This window comes from Periplaneta americana, chromosome 13, assembly GCF_040183065.1.
Source record: "Periplaneta americana isolate PAMFEO1 chromosome 13, P.americana_PAMFEO1_priV1, whole genome shotgun sequence".
NCBI lineage: Eukaryota > Metazoa > Arthropoda > Insecta > Blattodea > Blattidae > Periplaneta > Periplaneta americana.
In genome coordinates, this window is record NC_091129.1 from 25,008,218 (window position 1) to 25,022,012 (window position 13,795).

Genomic DNA, 13,795 nt, shown 5'->3' on the forward strand with positions numbered 1-13,795 from the left:
GACACATTTCACTGATTCTATCCTGATTTCACTAACACTTCAAAAACATTTCACTGTTCAAATACCTTGCACTGCCACTATAAACTATAAAGCTTCCCTGAAAGGAACACGTTTCACTGACACAACACACTTCACTGACACAACATACTTCTTCACTGATACAACACTTCAATAACAAAATATCATTTACATCCTTTACATACTGTGTATAATTATCGTCTATTAGTAAAGTCCTTAAGCCTATTTTTAAATACGTTTTTGGTTGTTGGTAAAGCCTTTAGTAAGTCTGCGGGTAAAGCATTCCAGTCCCTGATAGTACGATTGAGAAAAGAAATCTTTCCAGTGTCCGTCCTCTGTCTTCTTTCCCTCAGTTTATATGAGTGGTTGTTCCTTGAAGAGTAATTTGGCGGTTGCAACCTTGCAATCTTGGTACATGTATTGCTATCCTGGACAGTAGATGACTATTTACAGAACTTGTTAATAAATTATGGAGGCATTTTATATCAATATTATTCCTTCTGTGTTGCAAACTTTCAAAATTAAAGAGACCAAAGAAATGAGTATGAAATACTGTTTTCATTATTCCAGAAGTGATAGTAACTAAATTATTTAAGAAACAAAAATGTAACTAATCTTTTTTGAACGCTTTCAATTTTGTTAATGTATTTAACTTCATAGGGGTTCCAGACAGTACTACAATATTCAAGTTTTGATATAACTAGTGAAAAAATATATATATAATTTTTAAACTAACTTGAGAAGAGAATTTTGTGGTATGTCTAAAGATAAATTCTAGGGGCCATATTCATAGACATTCTTAGCGCGGGCTTCCGGTGGCTGATCAGCGAACTAACGTTTTTCGTATTCATAAACCAGTGTTAGCGATATGATAGGATATGAATCCTGTACAAGTAATCACTCGATAGCCGGGGCTAGTTTAGCACACTCGTAACGCGGGCTAGCGAAGTGTCTATGAATAGCACCCTAGAAGTTTAAGAGACTAGGACACAAGTTCAAGTGTATGTCTGGAAAAGTCAATATTATAAATGAATCGTATGCCCAAATCTTTTACCGTGTCCGTTATTTCCAGTAATTCCACACCCATTGAGTATCTGTAAGTAAAGTAAGTTTTTTACTAGTACATCTTATATCATATAATGACATTTAAGTTGAAATACAGTTTATTCTCCAGTGACCACTTGTATAACTCGTTGAGATGTCTCTGTAACAAGTGACAGCCATTAGGTGTAGGACAAGATTTAATAATTTTGACATCATCAGAATACATTAAACACAGTGAGTTTGATATCGAGTTCGGTAGGTCATTTATATATGTTAAAAATACAGGGACATCATTTTAGTTTTACCAACATTTTTAATATTAACCTGTCTATACCTTTAGAGAACCGGAAACACCGCTTGCTCCCCTCTCCAAGACTGGAGTTCGATGATACTGGCGTAAAACACAAATCACTCTACTAGGTATAGGAAGGAAGAAAAGTAGTTCATCCATTTACGTAAACTAGGAAATATCGCGATTTTGAGTTTGATAATTTTCATTAGGTTTTTCTTTAATCAAAGTACAGTACTGTATTAAGAATAAGTGTTTTTACTCACGAAGTGAGTTATCCATGCGAACGTATTCATTATGCAATGTATATTATACTGTCTACACCACATTAGCGTACAATATAGAGAAAGAAGTTAAATTGAAAAATAATCATAATATGAATATTTAAACACAATTTTGAAAATGGTGGCCGTTTTATTTCGATACAGGCTTCAGTTCTTTTGTGCATATTATCGCACTATAGACTATTGCATCTAATTCCAATTGCCAGTTTCGTCCTTCGTACTAGTAACTCATGTTGAAATAATTCTGTACCTACTCTACGTACTGTAAATTCAATCTTCACTTCTGCCCGACCCGCACAGATAAAATTACTCAGACATGCTATCTACTGTCCGTCCAAGTGGTTATGCCGCAGGATTGTAGAAAGGGAGGAAATCACGTGACAGTTAATTACTTAACGAGGCCCTTTTATTTAAGTTAAATTAAACCGTTGTATAATATTACGTAAACTTCCAATTCCTAAGAGAAATTAATGTTTTCAGAAAAGAGCTAAGACAGCCCAGCTATTACAGAGGGGCGAGCAGAAGCAGGTGGGGGAAATCGGGATGCGACGTAGGCAAACGGACAGTACCTGTGCGAAAATATGATTCAATATTGAAAGCTCTTTCGTCACTGGAAAACGCGAACATATTTGTGGAACGTACTATACTCAGTAACTCAGTACTGCTTACTATCTGCGGTCTTGGTTCTGTGTGGAGTTGGAACTTCCTTAGTAGAAGGGGTGGGAGTGAAGTACATTAAAAAACACAGGTACAATAAAAATTGAAGTAAAATAAAATGATGTCCCTGTACAAGTAGACCCAGAGTTGATCCTTGAGGGACCCCGATGTCACTGTAAATTCTTCAGATCGACATTTGTTGAAGACAACAAACTGTTTGCGGTTTAATAGGTATCTTCTAAATAGATTTATAAGAGAATTACTAATCCCGTATTTGGCAAGCTTCTTAAACAATATACAGTGATCAACAGTATCAAACAAAACAATGTTTTTGTTCCTCCACCGAATACTGAATTTACTGTAGTCATACTGTTGAAACACGCACAAACATAATATATTCCATTCTTCCCACATCTCATAGTTAAGTTAGGGTCTTCATATTGACCATTACGCGTTTACTACGTCAAACTTCTTTTGACTGACGAAACGGTACTGAACGACGTGTTTCAACCAACCATGGTACAGAGCATATTTTTTCAAGAGGAAGAAAAACGTAAATAAATATAAATTGGCCTACATACGAATATTAGATCATTCGGTAGAAAACGTTGGTGAACATGATGACACTAACGGGGATCATTATAAGGCTAATAATATTTAATTACTTATTTCTCCCTCTGAAAAATTATGCTCTGTACTGTAACATAGGAGATTTCATAAAATCTACGATTTGCTTAACTGGTCCAAACCAGGATTTGAACCCACGGACCCCGATCGTTCCACGTTCAGGCATGAAAACCGCTAGTCTACAGTGGGTGACTATAATTGCAATATACTGCTAATAAATATATCAGAATAATATGACAATCAATGCAGCAGAAAAGCAAAGCAAACTGAAGTTTTGCAAACTTTCTTCCATTTTTCCTTTCTGCTATACTTCCTTCTTTCCTTCCTCTCCTTTTCTTCGTTCCTATCCTTTTCTCTCTCTCTCGTTTTCTTTCTTTCTCTCTTTTCATTCCTTCCTGTCCCTGTCTTCCTTCCTTTCTTTTACTTCCTTCCTGTCTTTTTCTTTCCTTTTCTCTTTTTATTCATTCCTCTCTTTTTCTTTCCTTTTCTCTTTTTATTCCTTCCTCTCTTTTTCTTTCTTCCTGCCTTTTTCTTCCTTGCTGTCTTTTTCTTTCTTCCTGTCTTTTTCTTCCTTCATTTCTTTTTTGTTCCTCTTGTTTTCTTCCTTGCTGTCTTTTCCTTCCCTCCTGTCTTTTTCTTCCTTTCTCCCTTTTTACGCTTGCTCGTTTTCTCCCTTCCTGTCTTCTTCTTCCTTCCTCTCTTTTTCCTGTCTCTTCTCATTTCATTCCTTCCTCTCTTTTTAGCTTCCTCTCGGTTTCTTCCTTCCTGTCTTTTTCTTCCCTCTTCTCTTTTCCTTCCTGCCTGTCTTTTTCTTCGTTCCTCTCTTTTTTCGCTTTCTCTCGTTTTCTCCCTTCCTGTCTTTTTCTCCCTTCCTCTCTTTTTCTTCCTTCTTCTCTTTTCATTCATTCCTGTCTTTTTCTTCCGTCCTCTCTTTTTCTTCCCTCCTGTCTTTTTCTTCCTTCCTGTCTTTTTCTTCCTTTCTCTCTTTTTCTTCCCTCCTGTCTTTTTCTTCCCTCCTATCTTTTTCTTCCCTCCTGTCTTTTTCTTCCCTCCTGTCTTTTTCTTCCCTCCTATCTTTTTCTTCCCTCCTGTCTTTTTCTTTCTTCCTGTCTTTTCCTTCCTTCCTGTCTTTTTCTTCCTCCCTGTCTTTTTCTTCCCTCCTATCTTTTTCTTCCCTCCTGTCCTTTTCTTCCTTCCTGTCTTTTTCTTCCCTCCTGTCTTTTTCTTCCTTCCTGTCTTTTTCTTCCTCCCTGTCTTTTTCTTCCTCCCTGTCTTTTTCTTCCTGTCTTTTTCTTCCCTCCTGTCCTTTTCTTCCTTCCTGTCTTTTTCTTCCTCCCTGTCTTTTTCTTCCCTCCTATCTTTTTCTTCCCTGCTGTCTTTATCTTCCTTCCTGTCTTTTTCTTCCCTACTGTCTTTTTCTTCCCTCCTGTCTTTTTCTTCCCTTCTATCTTTTTCTTCCCTCCTGTCCTTTTCTTCCTTCCTGTCTTTTTCTTCCCTCCTGTCTTTTTCTTCCTTCCTGTCTTTTTCTTCCCTCCTGTCTTTTTCTTCCTTCCTGTCTTTTTCTTCCTTCCTGTCTTTTTCTTCCTTCCTGTTCTTTTCTTCCTTCCTGTCTTTTTCTTCCCTCCTGTCTTTTTCTTCCTTCCTGTCTTTTTCTTCCCTCCTGTCTTTTTCTTCCCTCCTGTCTTTTTCTTCCTTCCTGTCTTTTTCTTCCTTCCTGTCTTTTTCTTCCCTCTGTCTTTTTCTTCCTTCCTGTCTTTTTTCGCTTCCCCTCGTTTTCTCCCTTCCTGTCTTCTTCTTCCTTCCTCTCTTTTTCTTCCCTGTTCTATTTTTTGCTTCCTCTCGTTTTCTTCCTTCCTGCCTTTTTTTCCTTCTTGTCTTTTTCTTCCTTACTGTCTTTTCTTCCTTCCTATCTTTTTTGCTTCCTGTCTTTTTCTTCCTTCCTGTCTTTTCCTTCCTTCCTCTCTTTTGCTTCCTTTCTGTCCTTCTCTTCCTTCCTCCCTTTGATTGTTTCCTCTTGTTTCCTTCCTTCCTTTTTTTCTTCCTTCCTATCTTTACTTTCCTTCCTCACGCTTTCTTCTTTCCTCTCCCTCTCTTCCTTCCTATCTTTACTTTCCTTCCTCTCTTTTCCGTCCCTCCTCTCCTTTCTTTTTTTCCTGTCTTCCATCCTTTCTTTCCTTTCTTTATTTATTTACGTCTTTCTTTTTTTCTATCTTTATTTCTCTGTCTTACCGCCCCTGTTTTGTAGTCTTACAAGTTACTGAACGTAATAAATACAGTATATACACCACTGGGCTGCACGATCGTGGCATCGACACGATGCAGAACCCAATCGGGTACATTACAGGACAATCACATACCAACAGAGAAAGATCCAGTCCCTTGGAATGGAAAAAATCTCCGCCCACGCAGGAAAACGAACAACATTCCGCTGGGCAGAAAAGTTCTTCCGCTCTCCACACAGACTCTGCATACTTAAAGGGAGTTATTTTACAGCAGGTACACAGGCACGCAGGAAATTGTTGTCACACGAATAGTTAACCACTCTTTGGAAACATATAATCATATTCACTGTGACAATTGTAACAAGTGTTTGGTTTCGTGGACACAGCGCTCAAAAGATAATTTTTCTCTTTTTTCCGTTATTATGGTAAACTTCTGTTGATATACATTTGAAACAGTATAAATGGAAAATTTACCTAAAATTGTTCACATCACGAAACAAGAGACGAATGAAACGACAATTACGATCAGGTTGACGAGTACAGTCAATAAATGATTGGCTACTGGAACATGAAACAAGAACGTTTATTTCGAATGAGTGAAAAATGATTAGCAAATTAAGTCACCCAGTGTGGAGAAATGTCAAATATCAAAACGACGGATATATTCCCTGTAACTAGCTACAAAAGCCATGAAATGCTTGTGTCAGCCGTAAAAATAAGGAATTGAAAAATAATTCTTGAAACAGGCTATACTATTTTAACAAAAACTTCAGACAAAAATTAAAACACAGAAGTCAAATATAATAACAGTTGCTATTACTCAACAATAAAATGGATTCAGAAAAATTCAATCATGCACGAATAATTCAGAAAGTTAGTAATATTTTCTTCAACGTCTCTATCGTTCTGTTTAAAAAAGGTATATTTCTTAAATAATATATACCTTCTATGCTTCTATTTCTGCTTTGTCCAATGTTGGCAGCCCGAGATTGCGGGAAGTCGTTATTGTATGTTTGAAATTAATTTATATAGGACACTGAAAATGGTTATACTAAGAAAAAGAAGACAATTAGCATGAAGTGCAACATATCTTTTATCGATAACGTTGAGGGATTTAATCGATTAATCGATCAAATTCTGTTGTAAGATTAATCGATCAAAAATATTTAATCGAATAATCGAGTCAACTAAAATTAATCGGTTGTGGTTGATATTAATTATTATTTCGTTAATACAAACTCATACTAAAAATTCCGACAATATTTCTCCTTCGGAAACTGATTACTTAGAAGCACAATAGTACTGTCATTTTCTAACTGTAAACCAGGTAGAGTAGAGAAAATCTTTGCACAAACACTTCAGAAATAGATGGAGATATGAGGACAGTGACCTAATGAACGTCCACCTTCTTGTCAGCTCATCTTCCTAGCATATGAAATATATACGTTTCTGAGATTCGTCCTCCTCATTATAAAATAGTCATGTCTACATTGTGTGCAAGTGAGAGCATAACTATCTTCTTCTTTTTCTAAAATCTGGTAATTCGGTTTGCAATAGGGGCCAGTCTTTTGTTTCCACCGCTGTACTTTTGTAGATGTTTGCGATTTCTGTACTGAGTTTGTATAGTAGCCTCGTTTAATTATTAGTCAGCGGCATTCCATTTAAGATTTGTAGGTCTTTATTGCATGCACAGATAATAAAATGAAAATGCTACGTTGTCACGTCTTGTTTGTTGCTGCTATATATTAATATAACATGAAGTATTGGAGCGGCATTCAAAAGACTTGACGACAATGGACAGAGCGACATAATTAAAATTATTGAAACTACAAAGCTTCCGTCCTCTTTGACACCGCTAGCCTACTAATTGAACGTGGCCACTTTATATATTATGACGGTTGTGTGCTTAGTTTGATAAAGAAAAAAATCAGTTTTCTGTGGTCTGTGAAAAGTGTAAACTCTATTATGTCATATGAGAATTTGAGAGGTAAACTCGATTAAACGTAACGATCGTGGAGAAGTGCTTGACAGAAAAAAAAAAAGTTTTTTTTTCGTGTTTAGTGATACAGGAAACATTGTTACTAAACGTAGAGCGGCACTTAATTCGTGGATGAAGCAGTATTAACTAGGTGAGTCTTGATACTTTTTGTTATTTATATTTGTATCAAAAATTCCCGGAGAAATTGACACAATAAATTATAAGTCTCATAATAAATATATTAGTAAGTAATTAAAACAGTTGTTTTGTAATATAACGATACAATATATACAGATATACAACATTTAATACTTATGCTTATCACCGAACACAAGTTAAGTTTAACAATAATTGTGTTATTACATTATATTAAAACATATTTTCAACTTGATCGAAACTCGATTACTCTATCGATTAATAGATTAAATTCAAATAGTTAATCGGTTAAATATTTTGATCGATCGACAGCACTATTGAAAAGTAGAGCTGGGGACGGAGCGAGTAGAACTGTTGAGTTACTCGGTTCTATCGGTTTTTGTGCTTGGCAGCGGAGCACCGAAGTTACTCGGGTAACCGTAGCCGTTCCCGCTCAGTTCAAACAGAGTTCACGTGTTTTACTTAATTCTAGCAGACAACAACGTAGGTACTGTTGTATTTAAATATTTTCTGCTGCTGGACAAATTATTTCCTTATCCCCAAGGCGGGCTGAAAGGCCTCTAGTATTGAAAAGGAGTTCATCCTATTATATGACCTTTGAGTGGGCCTAATGAACACTGACAGTCTGAATATATTACTGCACATAATAATAATAATAATAATAATAATAATAATAACAATAATAATAATAATATCAATAATAATATTATTATTATATATAATATATTATACATTATTATTATTATTATTATTATTATTATTATTATTATTATTATTATTATTATTATTATTATTATTATATTAGAGTGTTTGATTAATATTAAAATATATTAAAAAAGAAAGTGCATTATATTTTTCTTCTATTTGTGTTCATTGGATTTGTGTTACCTCATCAGTCATCATTGTTTTTGTATTTATTTCTACGAATTATGTTACCTAATTACTTTAATTTATCAATAATATTACTCTTCAGCAAAGAGAACATGGTTGTATTTAAGGCTAGTAATTTTACAAAATAAATAAACATTATGTTCATCAGTTTAAGATTCCACGTTTTATTGATTATTTTATCCACTCTCCGTATTAGTAAATAATATTCTCTGTGTTATTTTTAAGTATTTTAGGCAGCGCTTCATGGAGCCCGTTTCTTTCTGTCTTCTTTTTTACTTAGCTGCAGAGTTTAACGTTTATCTCATTAATTTACTAGCTGTATTATCATAAATTATTTTATCAATTTTATTTCGTCTGTGATATATAACAGCACTGAAAGTTAAATAGGCCTTTCATACAAAATAACTCCGCAAAGAGTTATAATCTCGCAAATGAAATTTGCAACCGCCATTTTGCAATAAAGAGAAGCACTTTTTTCTCGTCAATTGGCAAAGCGAAAGCGCTTTACTACAACGCTTTTAAAACACGCTTGGTTTCACTTTCAAAGTACGTTCTAAAATCGACTCAATGTATCTAAATTTTAAATCTGCCGCCACAAATTTGTACTCTGTATTGTACTCGGTTCAACCGAGTAATGACGTCACAGTAACTGTTACGAACCGAACCGCTCCGTCCCCAGCCCTAGTGAAAAGGCTTTCGATTGCGTAAATAGAAGAGAGACCAGTGATAAGAGATCAGTGTTAGGTCACAATGAACTATAGGTTTAGTTTCCGTGACTTGGCTTTATAATAGCATCCATGTTTTCTTATAGCTTAATTCAATCCGTTAATTACACATCTATACTAATAACAAATCTGTAGCCGAAATGTTTCTGGTAATTTTCGATTTTCCAAAAATAATTGGTCCTAACATATACAATTAACCACCCTGAAACCGAAAATCACTTTTTTGAAATTTTTGTTTGTATGTCTGTCTGTCTGTCTGTCTGTCTGTATGTTTGTTACCTTTTCACGCGATAATGGCTGAACGCATTTCGATGAAAATTGGAATATAAATTAAGTTCGTTATAACTTAGATTTCAGGTTATATGGCATTCAAAATACATTATTTAAAAGGGGGGTTATAAGGGGGCCTGAATTAAATAAATCGAAATATCTCGCTTATTATTGATTTTTGTGAAACATGTTACATAACAAAAGTTTATTTAAAAATAATTTCCGATAAGTATTACTCCTTGAAAAATTTTGATAGGACTGATGTTTAATGAGATAAATGAGTTTTAAAATTAAAATAACTGCCATCTAAGGCCGTGTAATGAATTAAAAAACAAATGACTTCGTCTATAAGGGGCCTTGGACAGCAACAATCGAAAGCTATGAAAGATAGCCTACAGATAATGTTTCTGTGTTTGTATGAAGTAATATCGGAAGCTAAATTAACCGATTTGTTTAATTAATTATTAATTCACCATTGGAAAGTGTAGTTTCTCTAGATGGACATAATGCTATAATGTTATTACAGTAACTTCTGAGTGAATCGAGGACAGGTAAGATTAAAATAGCTTCTTATGCACAGAAAACTTGATAGGCTATTCTGTACATTCGTTTCCTGTATTTCCTAAAATAATTTTTATGACCAAATGAGTGATCTCTGGATCAAAATGATCGCATTTTAATTATGCAAATACAATTTAAATTAAGTAACATAATAATGATTAGCCTTATATCAAACACGAATGTTCCCTGGATCAAATGTTCTATTTTAATTATGTAATTACTTTATATTTATTTCTAACGGGTGCAGCGGAGCACACGGGTACGGCTAGTATTTAAATATTATAGAAAACTGTATTTAGACTGTTAGGAGGATAACAATGACAAGGAAGCTTTTAATAGGAAAAGGAGTATCTTCTGCGGTTCTCTGAAAAAATTACAAACAAAGAGTCCAGTGAAGTGTTTTGTGTGGAGTGTGACATTGTATGTGGCAGAAACATTGGACATTAGAAGGAAGTAAAGAGAAACGACTAGAAGCATTTTAAATGTGAATATGGAAAAGAATGGAGCGTGTGAAACTGGACACACAGAATAAGAAATTAAGCTGTGTTGGAAAAAGTGGGTGAGAAGAAATTGTCTACTGAAGGATACACTGGAAGGAATGGTGAATAGGAAAATAATTCGGGGCAGAAGAAAACATCAGATGATAGTCGACGTAAATATCTTATGCGGAGAAGTTTGAAAATAGGAAATATTGGAAAATGATGGGTTTGCATTGAAAGACCTGCCCTTTAACAGAACACTATACTGGCTGTTCATCTCAAAGTGTGTCATGACGTCACTGTTGTGAGTCAGCGATTTGAAGCGAGTTTCAGCTTTTATGTCAGAGGAGTTGCCTATTAATCAAGGCGTTCAATCTGAACTTGAGAACGTGTACGGTATAACTTGAATGTCGTAGCAACAGATGGCGGTCTGTAAAGTCTGTGTGCTACCATAACCTCTTTCGAACTGTGTTTTGCGCGGGCAAGTCGTACGCAGGGTCGTACGGCAACATTCCACAACACAAATCTAAATGCTCCGTGTCCATGTTGACCGTCCAAGTTAATGTCAACAAATACGTAAGTAATCGTCTTAACCCTCTCCCCATATTCCGACAGCAAGAAAAAAAAACTCACTTCAGTACGTGTTTCCAAACAGTTCACATTCTTGCCACTACTGGCATTACCGTACGTATCGGTAAGTAATCTTCAGAATGAACGCCGTACTTGCTAGGCAACTTCTCTCGCATTTAGGTAATACGCCTCTGCGGAAGTGTAGGTAGATTGAATTCTCTAGGCTCATCGGCTAGCCACATGAAGACATACAGCAAGCCATGACACATTTTGCACTGAACACCCAGTATATGTATACCAATTAATTTACTCTATTTCCTGTATAGACGTTACTTGTAATCATGTGGATATTCTCGAATCCTATATCACATTTTAGATTTTTATTATTGTTCATTGATTACTGTTTTTAATTCGTTATTTTATTACGTTTTATCAACTGCTATAGTAATCTAGATTCTGAATGAGATGAAGGTGGTAATGCCAGTGGAATGAGCCTAGGTACCAGCCCCTAAAGTTAGGAAAGTTCAAGGAAACCCCAGAAAAAACTTCAACCAGGTAACGTGTCCCGGCTAGGATTTGAACACGGGGAACTTCACTAGTGTTAGAACATTAGTTTTATTTATGTTTATTTGCTTCTGTTAATACTGATTTTACTTGTAACCAGTGACTCCAAGTTATAAAGGAACTACAGTCAACAGTCAAATAGTACTGTTATTTTCTAACTGTAAACCAGGTAGAGTAGAGACAATCTTTGCACAAACACTTCAGAAAGAGATGGATATATGAGGACAGTGACCTAGTCTATCTCTATTAAAAGTTATGGTTTTCCATGAAAATTTCCACCTTGTTGTCAGCTCATCTTCCTAGCATATGAAATACACACTTTTCTGGGATTCGTTCTCCTCATTCCTTATAAAATAACCATGTCTACACTGTGTGCAAGTGGGAGCCATGGGGTACGAGCCCACCCAAAAGTTTGTATTATTATTATTATTATTATTATTATTATTATTATTATTATTATTATCTTCTTCTCCTTCTGTCTGACAATTGTTAGGCCACAAGGCTTGTTACGGTTTGACATAAAATTTTCACGCCATCTCTTAGCAGGACGACCCACAGATCTTTGGCCATGTGGCACATAATCATAAATTGCCTTTGAGAGTCTACTATTACTCATTCTTTCCAAATGATGTTTCCAATTAGTCTGATATTGAACAATGTAATCTAACACTGGTTGAGTTTTTAGTTCCTTTAAAATTTCACAATTTCTTTTCAGATCGCCTTTAGTATAGCCCGCTGTTCTTTGCATGAATCTCATTTCACAAGCCGTTATTCTGCTTTTATCTGCTTTCATCAGTGTCCATGCTTCGCTGCCACAGTTGAGCATCGGTCGTGCCAATGTGTTGTGGAGACGTATGCGGGTGTGTTTCTGAACCAAGGATGGTTTCATCACACTATTTATAATGCCCATAGCTCTTGTGTATTTATTAATTTTCTGTGATATGTCTAATTCTTCAAAAACGGAAAGATTGTAACCTAAATATGGGAAAAATTAAAATAAAATAAGAAATCGACAAAATTTCACATATAAAATAGACATATTATTCAGTTCAATTACTAAAAAACTACTATATTCTACACTTCGGAAATTACATAGATGGATTTATTGAGTAATATTATACATACAGATTTTATATTATCATAATTTTCTTTAAAATCCAATGCACGGGTCTTCTGACCGTACGTGCTTTGTACCTAAAACAAGTACTACTTTGTAGGTTTCACCCCCCTCACCAATGATTATATCCAACTACTCTCTAAAACAACACACACATTAAAATGGAAATGGCACAATAAAATGCATTATAGTATAATATATCCTAAACTAAAACTGACATAAAAGTGTATAATTTGGGAGATACCATTATCCCTTCCTCAGTTCGCATCACAAACTTCAACAGCTGAATTTCTAATCTCTCTCGCCTTCAAGAGAAACAATCCAATCTTTTGTTCGTATTCTCTATTCCCCATGAGGTCAAGACATGCAAGCGAACTCCTATTCTGACTTAGCATCGAGGGTGGTAGATATTTTCTCCGTACTTGTTCCAATTCGACACACTGTAATAAAATATGTTTATAGGAGTCCTTTTCTCTGCACAGTGGACAAAGGCGCTCTCCTTCGTTGACAATTTTATTACTCTTCCATGCCCCCAATCTTAGCCACGCTAAACCTGCTCTGCTGTCCTTGTTACAAGAATTTATGTAGTCACACCTCCCCCAGTTAAGCATTGAGGAAATTAGGCTTATATTAAGAATATTTTGAGACAGATTTTGTTTCGCGTAATAGTTGAAATAGACTGCAGTTTTCAGCTCTGATTTGGTGAAATGTGTCGTGCACTTCTTTCGAACACTTGTACAATTATTATTCATGAAATAAAACACCCTCTTTGTATGAGCTTTTTTTCTCTCTCTCTTCTACGGAGGAGGCACTTGTAGGCTTACACAGCAGCTAGTCAGTTTTTCCAAATCTATAACATAAACATTGTTTAATTTTAAACGTGTGAGCACTAAAACGTATTTCAGGCAAGCATTACTTTTTATAAAGACTGCACATTTGAATCCATCTCTTGAACAAGAAAATTCATCACATAAATTATCATTCACGGCAAAATCAAATGTTTAGAATAAAAAAATTACATTATGCAAAAATAAGGGAGAAAAATGTTCGAAGAGAAGAATAATACTGTTAAAAATTAAGGGCAAGTATGGAAGATTCCGGAAAATACGGGAGAGTTGGCAACCCTAAGTGCACTTCAAAATTGAAGGGTTCAGAGCCATAGTGGGCCAAGCGCCATTTATTAAAAACGGAGCAAGCAAGAGTTAAAGTTAAGCGAATACCATAGTTTAATTAATACTGACATACCATTTACTTTCAATATGTATACTCTATATTACTTATTATATGTTGCCATTGAATTATGGTGATAACTTCATTTTAACCCCTGTTTTCTACGGTTTTAG